We start from the raw sequence: 11,815 nt of genomic DNA, 5'->3' as shown, positions 1-11,815 counted from the left end.
GATAGATTCCTTGAAGTTTTTTTTATACAGAGCATTTCTCATTTGTATAAAAAATCAATTTGTCATTGGTTGATTTAAAAAATGTATTTTCTGTGTTTCAGGTTCAGTTCAGGCAAAAAGGGATATTGAGCTTCTACTGGGCTACAGGCTAAGATGATTTTTTTTTGTCTTTTTGCCTTTTCTAGGGCCGCTCCCGTGGCATGTGGAGGTTCCCAGGCTAGGGGTCGAATTGGAGCTGTAGCTGCCTGCCCACGCCACAGCCACAGCAACTCGGGATCCGAGCCGCGTCTGCGACCTACACCACAGCTCACGGCAACACCGGATCCTCGACCCACTGAGCAAGGCCAGGGATCGAACCCGCAACCGCATGGTTCTTAGTCGGATTCGTTAACCACTGCACCATGACAGGAACTCCTAAGATGATTTTTTAAAAAATTTTTTACAGCTGCGCCTGTGGCACATGGCAATTCCTGGGCTAGGGGTCAGATCAGAGCTACAGCTGCAGACCTATGCCAGAGACATGGCCACACTGGATCCAAGCCACATTTGTGACCTAAGCCTACAGTCTGCTTCAGTGTAGGATCCTAGACCCACTGAGTGAGGTCGGGGATGGAACCCACATCCTCATGGACACTATGTCAGGTTCTTAGCCCACTGAGCCACAATGGGAACTCTGCTAAGATGGTTCTGAGTCAGATGGGGTCTCTACCCTTATGGACCTTTCAGCTCAGTTGGAGAGAAAAACACATCTATGGACAAGAATATGTATGCTGGTGACCCGTGCAGGAGACTTTGCAAATGGAGGAGTTCTCTTGGAAGAGAGAGGCTAGGTATGACAAGGACAAGTGGTAACTGACCAGGAGGTTGGGGGCAGGAAACACAGAGGCCCAGAGATAAGAAACACCAGGGATTTTGTGTATTACTGAGAGCCTCACTGGGTTTGCTGGTGAATAATATGTTGGGCACAGTCAGTGTGGAAAGATACTAGAGAGGTATCCAAAGTCCAGCTCAAGAAAAGCTTTCTTGCTATTCCAAGACTTTATATAGATATAGAGATAGAGATGAAGATAGAGATAGGGATATGTAGGCTTTATATATGTCCCCTAGTGGCGGATTTTAAAGAACATCTACTGTCTTTTAAATGTCCATCAACAGATGAATGGATGAAGAAGATGTGGTACGTATGTCCAATGGAATACTACTCAGCCAGAAAAAAGAACAAAATAATGCCATTTGCAACAACATGGATGCAACTAGAGATTCTCATACTAAGTGAAGTCAGAAAGAGAGAGACAAATACCATATGATATAACTTATATGTGGAATCTAAAAAAGATGATACAAATGAATTTATTTCCAAACAGACTCAGACTCACAGACATTGAAACCAAACTTATGGTTACCAAAGGGGAAAGTTTGGGGGGGAGGGGTGGATTAGGGGTTCGGGACTGGCTTCTGCACAGTGTGGTATATGGAATGGATGGTCAATGGGGGCCTGCTGTTAGTAGGAAACTCTACTCATTCTGTAATCACCTATATAGAAAAAAGAATGGATATACGTATATGTATAACTGCATCACTTTGTTATACAGCAGAAATTAACACAACATTGTAAATCAACTGTACTTCAATAAAGTAAAAAGAATATCTACTGTCTAATATCGCCTGCAATAGAAACACAGATCTTTTTCTGCACATTTCAATACACTGCATATACATAGCGTCTTCCCTTAGCCCCATACCTGTCTTATTTTGTTCCTTTATCAACTTAGCTTGAGCTTTTGTTTTATTGAGTTCTTCTACAGCCAAAAATACTCTTTAGGGATTTTCTTTTGTTCCTTGTCAGGATGTGTCTTTCGTTCAATATGTTGGTAGGTTCCATTTTCTTTTTTCTTAAATTAAAAAAATTGTTTTATTAAAGTACAGTTGATTTACAATGTTGTGTCAATTTCTGCTGTACAGCAAAGTCATCCAGCCATACATACATACATAGATATACATTCTTTTTCTCATATTATCTTCCTTCATGGCCTATACCAAGAGATTGGATATAGTTCCCTGTGCTGTACAGTAGGAGCTCATTGCTTGTCTATTCTAAATGTAATAGTTTGCATCTATTAACCCCCCAAATCCCAGTCCATCCCACTCCTTCCCCCTCTCTCTCCCCCTTGGCAACCGCAAGTCTGTTCTCTATATGTGAGTCTGTTTCTGTTCTGTAGACAAGATCATTTGTGCCATATTTTATTTTATTATTATTTTTCCTTTTTTTTAAGGCCACACTCGCAGCATATGGAGGTTCCCAGGCTAGGGGTCTAATCAGAGCTACTACAGCTGCCAGGCTTATGCCACAGCCACAGCAATGCCAGATCCAAGCCGTGTCTGTGACCTACACCACCACTCATGGCAATGCCGGAGGATCCTTAACCCACTGAGCGAGGCCAGGGATCGAACCAGCAACCTCATGGTTCTTAGATTCATTTCCATTGTGCCATGAGGGGAACTCCATGTGCCATATGTTAGATTCCACATGTCAGTGATATCATATGGTATTTGTCTTTCTCTTTCTGACTGACTTCATTTAGTATGAGAATCACTAGATGCATCCATGTTGCTGCAAATGGCATTATTTTGTTCTTTTTTATGGCTGAGTAGTCTTCCATTGTGTGTATACACCATATCTTCTTAATCCATATATCTGTTGATGGACATTTAGGTTGTTTCCATGTTTTAGCTATTGTGAATAGTGCTGCTGTGAACATATGGGTGCATTTATCTTTTTGAAAAAGTTTTGTCCAGATATATGCCCAGGAGTGGGATTGTTGGATCACATGGTAGGTTCCGTTTTTGAAGTTTTCTTTCTTTCTTTTTTTTTTTGGTCTCTTCAGGGCTGCACCTACAACATCTAGAGGTTCCCATGCTAGGGGTCAAATTGGAGCTGTAGCCACTGGCCTATGCCACAGCCACAGCAATGCCAGATCCTTAACCCACTGAACGAGGCCAGGGATCAAACCTGTGTCCTCATGGATACTAGTCAGATTCGTTACGGCTAAGCCACGACGGGAACGCCTCAAAGATTTTATTTAGGATTTTAGCATCTGTGTTCATAGCGATATTCATTTATAGTTTTTTCTTAGTCTCTTTTCCTTTCCCTTCCTCCTTTCCTTTTTCTCTTCTTTCTTCTTCACACTCTTTTTGTCTGATATCAGCATTAGCGTTTAGCATAATAAAGAGTTGGAAACAATATTTTTAGAAGTTCATGATCAGTGTGACAAGGAGAATATCTCTTCTTTGAAGGGTTAGGAGTCATATCCTATTAAACCCTTTGGGCCTGGTGATGTTTTAACAGTAGATCTTAGATTGTCTTTTTTATTTCTTCAAGGTTATTGATTTATTCAGAGTTTCCGCTTCTCATTGTTAAAATTATCATATAGTAAGACTGACCTTTTTTGATGTATGGTTTCTATAAATTTTATTTTTATTTATTGCTTTTTAGGGCCACACTGGTGGCATATGGAGGTTCCCAGGCTAGGGACTGAATTAGAGCTGTATGCCACAGCCACAGCAACATGGGATCTGAGCCACGTCTGCAACCTGCACTGCAGCTCACAGCAACGCCGGATCCTTAACCCACTGAGTGAGGCCAGGGATCGAACCTGCAACCTCATGTTTCTTAGACTTATTTCCGCTGTGCCACGTTGGGAACTCCTGGTTCTATAAATTTTAATACATGTCAATTTATGTTATCCCCTACCACAATCAGCATAAAGAACAGTTGCAACACCCCAAACCTTCTCATGCTCCCTTTTATAGTCATACTCTGCCCCTACCTCTAAGCCCTGGCAACCATGGATCTGTTCTCCATCACTACGGTTTTGTTTTTTTCAGGAAAGTCATATACATGGACTCATACCATATGGAACCTTATGTCAAATTTCCTTCACTTAGCAAAATGCATTTGAGATTTATCCAGCATGTTGCATGTATGGGCAGTTCATTTTTATAGCTGAGTCGTGGTCGATTTTATGGATGTATCACAGCTTGTTTACTCATTGAAGGACATTTGTGTTGTTTCCAGTTCTGGGCTATCGCAGCTAAAGCCATGATAAACATTTGCACACAAGTGTTCGAGTGCACACAGGTTTTTCAGCATATAAGTTCATTTCTTTAGACACCTAGGAGATGCATTTCTGGGTCACATGATAAATGTATGTTTAATCTTATAAGAAACTGCTGAATGATTTCCCAGAGAAGTTCTACCATTTGATCTTCTCACTGACAACATATGAGTTCCAGCATCACTCGTTTTTGTTCACTGGTCTTTAACTATGTTTCTCTACAGTGTTGATGGTGGCTTGTTGATTGCATATTTTGATGAGTTTTCATGGTGAGCTTTTGTGGCTGGAATTTATTTTTATTTATTTGGATTGACATCTGCTGTTTTCCTGTAACTAAAAGATTCATGTCTTTCAAGCATGGTGGAAAATCCTTAGTCATTACAACTTGGAAGTTTCTTTTTCTTTTTCTTTTTCTTTTTTTTCTTTTTTTATTATTATTTTCCCACTGTACAGCAAGGGGGTCAGGTCATCCTTAGATGTATACATTGCAGTTACAGTTTTTTCCCCCACCCTTTCTTCTGTTGCGACATGAGTATCTAGACATAGTTCTCAATGCTATTCAGCAGGATCTCCTTATAAATCTATTCTAGGTTGTGTCTGATAAGCCCAAGCTCCCGATCCCTCCCACGCCCTCCCCCTCCCATCAGGCAACCACAAGTCTCTTCTCCAAGTCCATGATTTTCTTTTCTGAGGAGATGTTCATTTGTGCTGGATATTAGATTCCAGTTATAAGTGATATGGAAGTTTCTTTTTCCACACTCTCTTTAATTTCTCTTTCTGGAACTCTCTTAAGTGTATGTTGGACCTTTTCATGCTTTTCCACATGCCTCTTTTATCTCTCACTCATAGTTTCCAGCTCTTTGTCTCTTTGTGTTGCATTATGGGAAATTTCCTGAGAAATATCTTTCCAGTCCTCACTTCTCGCTTCAGACAGATCCAATTCCTTAACCTGTCCATCAAGGTTTTAATTTTAGTGATAACATTGGTTATTTCTAGAATTCATATTTCAATTTTTCCTCATCCTTTTTGATAGTTTACTGGCCTTTTCTCAATTTTTTTTAATTTTAAAAAGAATTAACACATTTCTTTTACGGGGTTTCTTTGTGGTACAGTTCTCAGATCTGCTCTATTTCCTTGCTTTCTCACTCCTGTGATTCACCTAGAGAAGAGAAAGAAAGGAAAGAAGGAAAGGGCATCTCTACTTAGAAGGGAAATAATAAAATGATGCATGATTTGGTAATTGGGAGGCAGGAGAGAGATTAGCTTGTGATAGGAAATGGAGAACTTTTATGAAAATATCAGGAAAAAGAACATTTCTTTAGAGTTTCAACAATATGTTTATGGGGAGTTCCTGTTGTGGTGTGGTGGAAACAAATCTGACTGGTATCCATGAGGTTTGATCCCTGGGCCCACTCAGTGGGTTAAGGATCTGGCGTTACCATGAGCTGTGGTGTACTTCGCAGATGCAGCTCGGATCCAGCGTTGCTGTGGCTGTGGTGTAGGCCGGCAGCTACAGCTCGGATTTGACCCCTAGCCTGGGAGCCTCCATGTGCCGAGGGTGTGGCCTTAAAAAGCAAAAAACAACCCCCCCCCCCAAAAAAACCCAACAGTATGTTTACATGTCTAAATACTACTTTCTCAGCCTCTGACCTTCCTGTTTCTAATACAAAATTAGAATACAATACAAATCTAATACAAAATAAGTAGCACTTATTGAGCACCAATTATGTGGCTGCTACAATACTAAGTACATCTATTTTCATGCAATTCTCATGACCACCTATTTTACAGATGAGGAACTACAGCACAGAGAGGTTAAGCGGTTTTCCCCGAGATCACCCAGCTGGCAAGTAGCAGAGCTGGGATTTGAACTTGTCTTTCTCGAAATCTTGTCTTTTCTCTCAAGTCACTTGACTTTGTTAAGATAATAGTAGCAGTAAAAGGGTCAATTTTCCAAGATCTCTTCTTCGGTTCTCTGCTTTGCATTATTTATAATCTCTTATCAGAGAACTCATTTTCAATTTCAACAGCTATCTCTATGTAAAATACTCCCAAATATTCTGTCCTTAGTGATAACCTCTTCTTTAAAGTCCTTTGACCACTAATATCAAAGAAGCGGAACTGGACACTGCCTAATGGATATCAAGAAGTACAGTGTTTTCAATAAAAATTTTAAAAAAATTTTTTTAAGTTAAAAAAAAAAAAAAAAGAGGTATGGCTGTATAGCAGCCAAGCCTTTGGATGTGCATGGCTGGGATTCTGCTTCTACCACTCGTCAGCTGAGTAACTTGGACAAGTTGCTCAAATTCTCTGTACCTCTAATTTCTTTTTCTTTCTTTCTTTCTTTTTCTTTTTTTGTCTTTTTTAATGGCTGCACCCACGGCATATGGAGGTTCCCAGGCCAAGGGTCTAATCAGAGCTACAGCCGCCGGCCTACACCACAGCCACAGCCACGCCGGATCTGAGCCGCGTCTGCCACCTACACCACAGCTCACGGCAACCCCGGATCCTTAATGCTCTGAGCAGGGTCAAGGATGGAGCCATTGTCCTCATGGATACTCATGAGTTCGTTAACCACTGAGCCACAACGGGAACTCCAATATATTTTCATTTATAAAAAGAGACCATAGTAAGTTTGCTATTTTGTCTCAGACATATAATTTCTACCTCCCCCAAAAGCACATCTTCCCCTCTTTCTACCACACCCCTGAGATTTAGGGTCTTTCCCTTTCTTTCTGGCCACGCCCATGGCATGGGATTGAATCAACAGTAATCTGAGCCAGAGCAGTGACAATACCAGATCCCAAACCCGCTGAGCCACCAGGGAAGTCCCTAGGCTCTTTCTTTCTTTTTTTTTTTTTTTTTTTTTTTTTTGCTTTTTCTAGGGCCGCTCCCATGGCATATGGAGGTTCCCAGGCTAGGGGTCGAATCGGAGCTGTAGCTGCCGGCCTACGCCACAGCCACAGTAACGCAGGATCCGAGCCACCTTTGCAATCTACACCACAGCTCACCGGCAATGCTGGATCCTTAACCCACTGAGCAAGGCCAGGGATCGAACCCACAACCTCATGGTTCCTAGTCGGATTCGTTAACCACTGAGCTACGACGGGAACTCCTCTAGGCTCTTTCTTGTTTCACTGCCCCTAACGCCCTTCCATGAAGCAGTTTTGAATCTAGCCCTTTCTTTTTAGTTCTTTGGCCACCCCACTTGACCCCATGCCTAGGTTACTTCAAGAACCCACCCCCTTGTTGATTTTTGCTTTGCTTTCAGGATTTTTCTCTTTTAATTCATGAAGTCTTTTCTCCATATAATATACTTTGAATACATCCTGCAAGTCTGTGATTCTTTGTGACTACATTTTTTCTTTTTTTTTTCCTGATGATGAATTGTAAAAATTCTAGCTCCCACACAAGAGAGTAAATTAAGGATTACCAAACTTCCCCTAGGACCTAACCACTGTTAATTTGGCACACATTTTATTTAATATTATACATAACCATTATTAAAATTAGGTGCATATTTAATTAACATACATAACCATTATTAAAATTAGGTGCATATTTTATGTAATATACATAACATTTTGGTGCTTATTTCCACTAGCAACAATTTGTAAATATTCTATGTAATATTTTGCATAGCCGCTATTGAGATTTTGGTACATACTTTATTTAGTATTGTGCATAAAGGTTTTTAACATTATCACTTAACCATATATACTTTTGACATGTCCAGAGTAGCGTTATAGGTGTATCTCATCATTTTTTAGAAATTAGTTTTTATTACATATTGATTGAACACCAAAGAATATTTATAACACATCTGTAAGGTATGAAGAATTTTCATATAATGAGCAGTCACGTCCACATCGCCCTGTTTAAGAAATAGAACTTTAGGAGTTCCCGTCGTGGTGCAGTGGTTAACGAATCCGACTAGGAACCATGAGGTTACGGGTTTGATCCCTGGCCCTGCTCAGTGGGTTAAGGATCTGGCGTTGCCGTGAGCTGTGGTATAGGTCGCAGCCGCGGCTTGGATCCGGTGTGGCTGTGGTTGTGGTGTAGGCCGGCAGCTACAGCTCTGATTTGACCCCTAGCCTGGGAACCTCCATATGCCATGGGAGCGGCCCAAGAAATGGCAAAAAGACAAAATAAAATGAACAAGAAAAAGAAAGAAATAGAACATGAGCATTACCTTTGAATTTCTGTTCTCTTCCTCCTCAGTTGTAACTCTTATGTATTTCTACTTCTCATATTCTTACTTTTCATTATTGTTTGCATATATGTTTGCACAGCTCAACACTATATAGTTTGCTTTCCTGTGTTTTTGAAATTGATATCCCTGGAGCGTTCTCTCTGTTGTCTTCTCCAACTTGATTTTTTTCCCCCTCCACTTTATGTCTCTTGGGATTGTGACTAGAATGACATTAAGGAGAATTGATATCTTCATGATATTGAATTTTCCAGCCCATGAATGTAATATATCTCTCCATTTAGTTAGGTCTTCTTTAATGCCTTTCAATGCAGTTTGTCATTTTCTTCCTAAATGTCTTGCTGATCTTTTGGTAGATTTATTCTTAGATACATATTACTTTTGATATTATTCTAAATGGTCTCATAAAAAGTTAGTTTTCTAGCTGTTTGTTGTTGGTAGATAGAAATGCAATTGATTTTTTTTAAAAAAAGAAACTTATTTAAAATCTGGAAACAGGAAAGCAATACATTTATTGTTTATGAATACATATAGCTGTAGCGAAAGTCTGTAAATTTGGTTGGAAAGGTGGGCACAAAGTTCCGGATAGTGTTATTTGGAGAAGCAGAGGGAATGGGATCAAGGAGAGGCAGAAAGAGGACATTAATGGTATCTAGAACATTTTATTCCTTTGTGAAGCAAATATGGCTAAATAGTAAATTTTGTTCAGGCTGCAAAACAGGCATATGAGTGATTATTTTATTATTCTTCGTACCTTTTTGAAATAGGTCATAATTTTTAAAAATGAGGTACACAGTATTAATTATGTGCTCCACATAAAATCACTTTCATGATGGATGACCTCAGAATCCATTAATTTAATTCTATTGATTATTCCAGATTGGACCTTGTAGAGTGTGGGTTGTATGCTGAACCCAAGCTCCAGATATGATTGTTTTTTTGTGCCTTAGGATTAAGCAAATGAACCAGCAATGAAACGCCAAAGGTTTTATATAAGAATCTGGATTTCTGAATTCTTTCAAAAAATTAGAAAATATGACAACACTTTTTTCATGACATAATAATCAATTAGATATAAATAAGTAGTGGCTGCCTTTTTGTTTATTGACTGTTTACTATGAGAATTTTTAAGCATTTTCAAAGATAAAAAAGAAGAGCATAAGAAGCTCCCAGACACCTATTGTTGAAATTCAACCATTATTGGTTCATGGCCAGTTTTGTTATATCTATTTTTGCTGATCTTCTGACCCCTGGGTTATTTCGAAGCAAATCCCAAACACTGTATCATTTCATCCATAAGTACTTTAGTATTTATCTCTAAAAGATAAGTGCTTCCAGAAAACATAACCATGATATTATTGTCAAACCTAAAAAAAGTAACAGTAATTCCTTAATATAGCCAATATTCACTCAATATTCAAATGTTACCCATTTTCGCAACTTTATTTTACTGTTTGTTCAAAAAAGAATTCAAATAAGACCCTTACACTGCATGTGCCTGATAATTTTCTTTCTTTCTTTTATACATTTTATTTGTGTACAGTTGACTTAACAGTATTGTATCAGTTTCAGATGTATAGAAAAGTAAATCAGTTATACCTATATACTTGCTGTATTTTGTTAACTCTCAGGGATAACCAAAAATGTTCTGTATCTGTGTCCCCAGTATGGTAGCTGCTAGCCATATATGGCTATTGTGCTCTTGAAATGTGGCTAGTGCAACCAAGGAAATGAATTTTAAATTTAATTAATTAAACTTTAAATTAATTATTATTTAATTTTAATTAATGTAAAATGTTTGCTTATAGCTTTATTGAAAGAAAATTCACATACCCCAAAGTTCGCCTTTTATTTACTTTAATGTATATATTTTTTGGCCATGCCTGCAGCATGTGAAAGTTCCCAGGCCAGGGATCAAACCAGCAACTGAAGCCATTGCAGTGACAACACCAGGTCCTTAAACCACTGCACCGCAAGAGAACTCCCAAAGTTCATGTTTTAAAGTGTACAATTTAGGGGCTTTTAATATATTCACAAGTCGTGGATTGATCACCATTTGTCACGTAAAAGAAACTAACAATTGCTCCCCATTACCCCTGCCCCAACCCTTAGCAACCACTAATCTACAGTCTTTATGTATTTGCCTATTTTGAATATTCCATATGAGGAACTTATACAATAAATAGCCTTTTGTATCTCTTGTTTGTCACTCTGCATGATGTTTTCAAGGTTGCTCAGCTGATGCATTAATATGTATCAGTTAATTTATATAAATTTGTGGCCAAATAATGCTCCATTGTATGTACATACCACAGTTTGCATATCCATTCATCAATTGATGGACATTTGGGTGAATTTTACTTTTTAACTCTTATCAATAATGTTACTATGAACATTCACATACAAGTTTTTGTGTGGATATATGTTTTCAGTTCTCCTGAACATATACCTCAAGATGAATTTTCTGGGTCATATGGTAACTCTGTGTTTAACTTTTTGAGAAACTAACAGATGTTTTTCCAAAGCAGATGCAATATTAACATCCCCATCAGGAATGTATGCAGGTTCAAAATTTTCCACATCTGCACCAACACTTGTTATTGTCCATCTTTTTGAGTATAACCAGTCTAGTGGGTGTTAGGTAGCATCCCATTGTGATTTTGATATTCATTTCACGAACAGCTAATGATATTGAACATCTTTGCATGTGTTTACTGGCCATTTTGTATATTTTCTTTGGAGAAATGTCTTATTCAAGTCCCTGGTCCATTTTTTTTTTTTTTTTGTAATTTTAATGACTGAAATAAGACAGACCTAAAACTGCAGCTTCTGGAAGAACCATTTGTTTTTGCTGGTTTTGAATCTTTCCTAGAACTTGATCTTGGCCTCTTGCCGAGCCTTGAGTTTGAGAGCATGGTCTCCGAACACCTCCTTATGGACAACAGTTTTGTCTAAGGGGATGTACCTTGTGGGCATGATGTGATTATAAACTTTCACAAAAGACTTCATCTTTGACCTCTTGGCAGTTTTCTTCTTGCCCATGGCAGCTGTCACTGTGTGGGACAGCAATCAATTCCAGTCACCAGAGCGTGGCTATAGGGTTGGTCTGAGGTGCCATCATCAATGTTTTTTACAATGACCGCTTTGCATCTGGAGTAGCAACCAGCCAGGACCAGCACCACCTTCCCTGGTTTCATGAACTTGCCCATTTGGGCAGCAACCATTACGGCCTAGAGCAAAAAGCCTTTTGCCCATTTTTTAATTGGGTTACTTGTCTTTTTTATTGAATTGTAAGAGTTCTTTATATATCCTAGAAACAAGTTCCTTAGCAGATATATGATTTTCAAGTATTTCCTCCTTTTGTCTGAATTGTCTTTTCATTTTCTTGAGAGGTCCTCTGAAACATGAAAGTTTTTTTTTTTTTTTTGTCCATTTTTTAGCTTATGGAGGTTTACAGGCTAGGGGTCCAATTGGAGCTATAGCTTCAGGC

General features: G+C 38.8%; 1 pseudogene; it reads right to left on the bottom strand.

The window, feature by feature from the left end:
- Nucleotides 1-11,139: 11,139 nt before the first annotated feature.
- Nucleotides 11,140-11,534, bottom strand: LOC100621665 (large ribosomal subunit protein eL27 pseudogene; annotated as a pseudogene).
- Between the last annotated feature and the right edge of the window lie 281 nt (nucleotides 11,535-11,815).

The sequence above is a fragment of the Sus scrofa genome, chromosome X (genome assembly GCF_054392235.1).
Source record: "Sus scrofa isolate SSC_HxYL_T2T_F1_AM1 chromosome X, Sscrofa_HxYL_maternal_Yorkshire_Landrace_v2.0, whole genome shotgun sequence".
NCBI lineage: Eukaryota > Metazoa > Chordata > Mammalia > Artiodactyla > Suidae > Sus > Sus scrofa.
The sequence above is the reverse complement of the archived record's forward strand: the minus strand, read 5'-3'. Positions and strand labels throughout refer to the sequence as shown.